Genomic DNA, 8,084 nt, shown 5'->3' on the forward strand with positions numbered 1-8,084 from the left:
TGCAGGAGGGCAGAAAGGAGCTACTCCATGTTCAAGGTCAGGAGGGGTGGCGGTGAGGAGATACCCCTCGTCCAAGGTAAGAGAAACCCAAGTAAGACAGTAGGTGTTGTGAGAGGGCATCAGAGGGCAGACACACTGAAACCATATTCACAGAAAACTAGTCAATATAATCACAAGGACCACAGCCTGGTCTAACTCAATGAAACTAAGCCATGCCCTGTGGGACCACCCAAGACGGGCAGGTCATGGTGGAGAGGTCTGACAGAATGTGGTCCTGGAGAAGGGAATGGCAAACCACTTCAGTATTCTTGCCTCAAGGACCCCATGAACAGTATGAAAAGGCAAAATGATAGGATACTGAAAGAGGACCTTCCCAGGTTGGTAGGTGCCCAATATGCTACTGGAGATCAGTGGAGAAATAACTCCAGAAAGAATGAAGGGATGGAGCCAAAGCAAAAACAATACCCAGATGCTGATGTGACTGGCGATAGAAGCAAGGTCTGATGCTGTAAAGAGCAATATTGCATAGGAACCTGGAATGTCAGGTCCATGAATCAAAGCAAACTGGAAGTGGTCAAACAGGAGATGGCAAGAGTGAACATCAACATTCTAGGAATCCGCGAATTAAAATGGACTGGTATGGGTGAATTTAACTCAGATGACCATTATATCTACTACTGCGGGCAGGAATCCCTTAGAAGATTGGCCTTAGACAAAAGGAAAAAAATGTGAGTGATAGTTGGAAGGCTACAAAGGCAGATAAGCAAATTAAATAATGGATTTTTAAAAATTCATCTCTTTTAACTCTTTATCTTTTGTCCTTTTCTTGGGTTAATGAAACCCTACAAACACATTTCCATATACAGTTTTATCCTCATTGCTTTAGGGACTTGGATTTGAATAGCCATAGGAAATGCAGCTGACCCCCTCCCTCCTCCTACACTCTCTGTTTTAATTTTGCTTTCTCAATACCCATTTAAAATATACAAGGATTTTGCTGCCCCCTCCAAGATTTTGCATCTTTCTGCTTAATTAATTACCCCCAACCGAAAAATGACTGTTCCACATACTTGGAGATATATGGTAATCAAGCAACTAAATGCTCCTTTTGCTAATGACATGTTTTTTCAATATGTTTAAATGAGAGGCTCATTGGAAATTATTCACTTTCTTCTAAGCTGCAAAGGAAAATGAAAGGCAAATTATGGCTGTGTAAGCACGTGCTTGCTCAGATTCTGTTCCACTGAATTAATCTGCCATCCACAGAGCTATTGACAGCTAGCTCTTTCCTTGAGCCATTTCACTTACCAGATGGAAATGGTTAAAAATTTAATTTCCTTGACGGGTCATTTAGGTTGGAGACCACATCTTTGTAACACAGAAGCCACATCATTCCCTGGAAAAACTAGGAGAACAACGGCTTCCATAAGTGTTGCAACCACAGGGAGAGGAAGTGCGAGTTAAAAGGAATTCAGGTCATCACTGCTTTTTCAGATGAGGAGACCGAAAGGGGTTGATCAAAATCAGAGCTGAAACTAGGAACTAAGAGTTTTAACACTCGACCTCCCTCTCCCTCCCTCGCATCTTGCTGCTACCAGCGTTCCTGATACCTGTGTGGTTACTCGGTTGCATCTGACTCTTTGCGACCCCATAGACTGTAGCTTACCAGGCAAGAATACTGGAGTGGGTTGCCATTTCCTCCTTCAGGAGATCTTCCCAACACAGGGACTGAACCCCAGTCTCTTGCATTTCTTGAATTGGGAGGCAGATTCTTTACCACTGCAACACCTGGGAAGTCCAGTGTCTGCGGTAAATAAAAGGAAATTCGATGACTCAGGACATCAAACCAGTGCTCTGTGACAACCTAGAAGGGTGGGATGGAGTGTGAGGTGGAGAGAGGTTAAAGAGAGAGAGGACATGTGTATACCTATGGCTGATTCATGTTGATATATAGCAAAACCAGCACAATTTTGTAAACCAATTATTCTTCAATTAAAAATAAATGAAAGAAAATGTAGCTTGGGGAGAGGCACTAGAACAGACCAACAAAGCGCACTTGCAATTTTCTACAAATTCCTTAATTACACAGCTTCATGCAATCACAGAAGCTGCCCACTCACACATAGCCCAGCGCCCACACAGCCCAAGGGAGGTAATTCATCATTATCTTATAGCACTCAGGGTGGGCAGTTCCAGGCAGAATGAAGAAGAGGGGCAAGGGTCAAGAGCAATACAGATGGAGCTGCTCTCCAGTCCCCATCCCTCCCATCCACCCAGGCTGATCCCTTTTCGTTTAAAAATCCAGACACGTTGGATAGAAAGCTCTGCTCATCAAATCTGCTCTTAATAACCAATTTTTAGCAAACTTTATTTGATGGAACCAACATATGTTTGTTCTTAGAATAAAGTACGTCTATTGGTCCTAGTGCTAAAATGACCCTGGCCCAAAAGTGACTGGTGTTAAGAGTGGTCTTTAAAAGCCTTAGAACCAGAAAGAAAGGAGTTTCCATCCAACATCTATCACTTCTTAGCTGCAATGCCCTGCCTGAATCATTTATTTGTTCATCAGTGCCTTCCCAGAGGCTTCTCAGTGGTGATAAAGAATCCACCTGCCAATGCAGGAGACCCAGGTTCAGTCCTCGGGTGGGGAAGATCCCCAGGAGGAGGAAATGGCAACCTGCTGCAATATTCCTGCCTGGAAATTTCAGTTTTCCAGAGGAGCCCGGCAGCGCACAGTGCACACACACACATACATCTTACTGAGCACACTAGCCTATAGGAATTCAAGACTCCCCCTGGGAAGGGCGGCTGGAGCTGAGATCAGAAGGACAGTGCATAGGTATGCGCTAAGTCGCTTCAGTTGTGTCTGACTCTTTGCAACCCCATGGACTGTAACCTGCCAGGCTCCTCTGTCCATGGGATTCTCCAGGCAGGAATAGTGGAGTGGGTTGCCATGCCTCCTCCAGGGGATCTTCCCGACCCAGGGATTGAACCCGTGTCTCTTAGGTCTGCTGCATTGTCAAGAGGGTACTTTACCACTAGTGCCACCTAGGAAGCCCTTAAGTGTACAATAAGTTGCTGCGATGAGGAGGAGCCTGCATCCCAGGCACGGTGCAGTGCTGAGAGGGAACACATCCCACCCGGGAGGCTGAGTCTGGGCAGAGTGAGCTGAGAAGTGGGGCACATGCTGAGGTCAAAGAAACAGAGAGGGGCCTGTGGCCATGGTAAGGAGGTTTGCCCTCATTCTAGGTGGCATGGGGGTTGTGGGGCATGATCAGATCTAAGCAGAGAGAGCAGACTGGGGGACAGCATGGACACAGGTGTATGTGTGGGAGGCGAGTGCATAATCCAAACAAGAGCTAGTAATGCTCCAGATGGAAAGAGTAAACAGAATGTAGGAGATTTTTCAAAGCTAAAATCAATAAGCCTTAATAATAAATTGGATATTGGGAATGAGAGAAAGGGGTTAATCAGAGCTAACTCATACTGCTTTGGCTTATGTAACTGGGTAGGTGGTGGTATCATTCTCTGAAAAACAGAATTCAAGGAGGACCAGAGTGGTGACATAAACTTCTGAGCCTCAGTTTCCTCATCTATAAAATGGGGATGAAAGTGAAAGTGAAGTCACTCAGTCATGTCTGACTCTTTGCCACCCCATGGACTGTAGCCTTCCACACTCCTCCATCCATGGGATTTTCCAGTCAAGAGTACTGGAGTGGGTTGCCATTTCCTTCTCCAGAGGCTCTTCCTGACCCAGGAATCGAACCCATGTCTCCTGCATTGTAGGCAGACGCTTTACCATCTGAGCCACCACAGAAGTCCTAAAAAATTAAGAACCACCTCCAGTGTAACAACATGAACGACAAGGATGGGATACAAACCCACGCGTGCAAAGCACAATGGATTAGCAGTCTATCGCCTTAACCACTCAGCCACCTCGTCCCACACAATGGGATGCACCCATGCTAAGTCTCTTCAGTCATGTCTGACTCTTTGCAACCCTATGGACTGTCATCCTCCAGGCTCCTCTGTCCAAAGGATTCTCCAGGCAAGAATACTGGGGTGGGTTGCCCTGCCCTCCTCCAAGGGATCTTCCTGACCCAGGGATCAAACTTGCACCGCTTACGTCTCCTGCATTGGCAAGTGGGTTCTTCATCACTAGCACCACCTGGGAAGCCCAAAACGGGGACTGCGATATCTATATCACGATGTTGCTAGAAGTGTTAGAGAAAGTTCCCAGAAAGTGACTGGTGTGCAGCCCTCTCCCACATGAACAGTACTTATTCTCATTGGCTGTTATTTCTTCTTTTTTTTTTTTTTTTGGCTGTTATTTCTTGAGCTGATTGTAAATTCAGGGTATCAGATGTCTATCTATTTTCACTCTCTTCTTTGATCGGTCTATCAAATTGGTGCTTTACTGATCTAATCACCTTAAATAATCTCTATTATGCCATCCTAGCAAAATAGGCAAAGTAGCAAGTGCTCTCAAAAACTTAATATTGTAAATGGCACTGCTACAGTTTAGTTCATAATAACTTACCTTGCTCTTCAAGGGAAAATATTGATTGCAAATGCCATTCCCAATATTAGCCAAATGTTCCCATGCAAATGTATTTAGTAACCAGGGATGTGATAATGGGTCATTTAAGGGAAGCCAAAAAATACTGCTCCCAAATTCAAGGGAGAAAAAATAACATGTACTCAGCACTTCAGAGTTCATAAAGTGCCATCACCTACACTGTATTAATGAAAAGTCACACTGTATGGGGGCACATTGGTGAGGAGGACAGTGAGTGCTTTCATAGTTATTTTTAAAAGTGGGATTAACTTGGAAAAGTGCCTTGCTCTAGCCCACAAAACAAGGAAGTAGCAGAAGAGACTAAAATACAAGTCCTGTGGTTCCCCATTCTAAATATATCTATCAAAATCCCCCAATGGCCAATATTAAGCCATTCAGTGGAAACAGTAAAAAAAAATCATGCAGCCACTAAACAAAGAGGCCAGGCAAGACCACTGAACTTTCATGGTGTCATTTGTCAGTTATACTGGAGAATGTTTTATTTACACTTGAGAAGAATGTGTACTCTTCTGCATTTGGATGGAATGTCCTGAAGATATCAATGAGATCCATCTCACCTAATGTATCATTTAAGACTTGTGTTTCCTTATCAATTTTCTCTTTTGATGATCTGTCCATTGGTGTGAGTGGGGTGTTAAAGTCTCCCACTATTATTGTGTTACTGTCATTTCTCCTTTTACGTCTGTCAGTGTTTGTCTTATGTACTGAGGTGCTCCTATGATGGGTGCATAGATATTTACAATTGTCATGTCTTCCTCTTGGATTGATCCCTTGATCTTTATGTAGTGTCCTTCCTTATCTCTTGCAATCTTCTTTATTTTAAGGTCCATTTTTTCTGATATGAAGATTGCTACTCCAGCTTTCCTTTGCTTTCCATTTGCATGGAATATATTTTTCCATCCTCTCACTTTCAGTCTACATGTGTCTTTAGGTCTGAAGTGGGTTTCTTGTAGACAGCATATATATTTGGGTCTTGTTTTCATATCCATTCAGCCAATCTGTGTCTTTTGGTTGGAGCATTTAATCCATTTACATTTAAAGTAATTAGTGATAAATATGTTTCTATTGCCATTTTATTAATTGTTTGGGATTGATTTTGTATATCTTTTCCCTTATCTTGTATTTCTTGACCATATAAGTCCCTTTAACATTTGTTGTAAAGCTGGTTTGGTAGTACTGAATTCTCCTAACTTTTGCTTTTCTGAAAAACTTTTTATTTCTGCATCAGTTTTGAATGAGATACTTGCTGGGTACAGTAATTTTGGTTGTAGATTTTTCCCTTTCAGTACTTTAAATATACCCTCCCATTCCCTTCTGGCCTGCAAGTTTCTGCTGAAAGATCAGCTGTTAAACGTATAGGGTTTCCCTTGTATGTTACTTGTTGCTTTTCCCTTTCTGCTTTTAATATTCTGTCCTTGTGTTTAGTCTTTGTTAGTTTGATTAGTATGTGTTTTGGCATGTTTCTCCTTGAGTTTATCTTGTATGGGACTCTTTGTGTCTCTTGGACTTGATTGACTATTTCCTTTTCCATGTCGGGGAAATTTTCAAGTATAATCTCTTCAAAAATTTTCTCATACCCTTTCTTTTTCTCCTCTTCTTCTGGGACCCCTATAATTCAAATGTTGGTGCATTTGATATTGTCCCAGAGGTCTCTGAGACTTTTTATTCTTTTTACTTTATTCTGCTCTTCAGAAGTTATTTCCACCATTTATCTTCCAGCTCATTCTTCTGCTTCAGATATTCTGCTATTGATTCCTTCCAGAGTATTTTTAATTTCAGTAATTGTGTTGTTTGTCTCTTTAGCTTTATTCTTTAATTTTTCTAGGTCTTTGTTAATTGATTCTTGCATTTTCTTCACTTTTCGTTCAATGTTCTTACTCATCTTTACTATCATTATGCTGAATTCTTTTTCAGGTAGTCTGCCTATTTCCTCATCATTTATTTGGACTTCTGTGCTTCAAATTTGTTCCTTCATTTGTGTAGTATTTCTCTGTCTTTTCATTATTATTTTTTAAACTTATTGTGTTTGAGGTCTCCTTTTCCCAGGCTTCAAGGTTGAATTCTTTCTTCTTTTGGTTTCTGCCCTGCTAAGGTTGGTCCAGTGGTTTTTGTAAGCTTGTACAAGGTGAGATTTGTGCTGAGGTTTTTTGTTGTTGTTGTTGTTGTTGTTGTTTTGCTTGTTTTTCCTCTGATGGGCAAAGCTGAGTGAGGTGGTAATCCTGTCTGCTGATGATTGCCTCATGTTTTGGGTTTGTTTGTTATTTAGACGAGGCATCCTGAACAGGGTACTACTGGTGGTTGGGTGATGCCAGGTCTTGTATTCAAGTGGTTTCCTTTGTGTGAGTTCTCACTGCCTGATACGCCCTAAGATTCATTCTCTGGTAGTCTAGGGTCTTGGAGTCAGTACTCCCACTCCAAAATCTCAGGGGTTGATCTCTGATCAGGAACGAGGATTCCACAAGTGATTTGTTATGGCATTAGGTGAGATTAAAACAAATACCCAAAAATGAGAAACCAAAGATGAACCCCAGACAAATGGCAGTTACAAAATCAGGCAAATAATAATTAAAATAATGGAATGTACACATATACCCTCACAAACAAAGTCAAAACAGTCCAATAAAATAAAGTACACTAGATTGACCTGGTGAACAAAGGAAATCAAAAATTATATTTACCAGCTAAGAACAAAACTAATGAAAGCATAAACTGGAAAACAAAACTAAAGCAAGATGCCAAGTGGGGAATAAAGCAATGAAAACAAAACTACCAAGCATGTTGAGAGGAAAGGAAAGAAAGCAAGGAAAGAAAGAACAGATATGCAAAGTTAGGTAGAGGTAGATAAAGAAGATTTATATCCATTAAAGATTAACTGCAAGGGGAAAGGACAGTAGGAAAGGCAAACAAAGGAATAAATGTAGAAAAGATATAACAGGTTTAAATTTTTTTTCATTAAAATTATGAAAAAGATTTAAAAAAAAAAAGGAAGAAGGAAGAAAAAAAAGGAAAGCTCCACAAAACTGAAAAATCCAACGTAGAGGCAGAGGTTTAAAACAACAATAAAAAGTGTGACTGAGTATACACATATACATATACACCCATAAGCTAAATCAAGAGAGTCCAACAAAAATAAGGTACAATAGAGTCACCTGGCAAACAAAGGAAACCAAAAATTTTATCTACTAGTTAAGAACAAAGCTAACTAAAGCACAAATGGGAAAATAAAACTAAAGCAAGATGCCGATTGGGGAACAAACCAATTAAAATAAAGCTAACAAATATGTTGAGAGGAAAGAAAAGAAAGAAAGAATAGAGATGCAAAGTTAAATAGAGATAGATAAAGAAGATTTATATACATTAAAGATTAACTGCAAGGGGAAAAGGACAGTAGGAAAAGCAAACAAGGGAATAAATGTAGAAAAAATAATAATAGGTTTAAAAATCAAAAACTGAAATTAAAAAAAGAGAAAAGAAAGAAGGAAAAAAAAAGGAAAACTCCACAGAA

The 8,084-nt window shown here is 40.7% G+C and overlaps 1 non-coding gene across 1 annotated transcript; it reads right to left on the reverse strand.

Annotated features, from left to right (window-relative positions):
• On the reverse strand, positions 3,861-3,942 carry TRNAS-GCU. Its single transcript has one exon. It is a non-coding gene; the product is annotated as a tRNA-Ser (tRNA).

This window comes from Capra hircus, chromosome 21 (genome assembly GCF_001704415.2).
Source record: "Capra hircus breed San Clemente chromosome 21, ASM170441v1, whole genome shotgun sequence".
Taxonomy (NCBI): Eukaryota; Metazoa; Chordata; class Mammalia; order Artiodactyla; family Bovidae; genus Capra; species Capra hircus.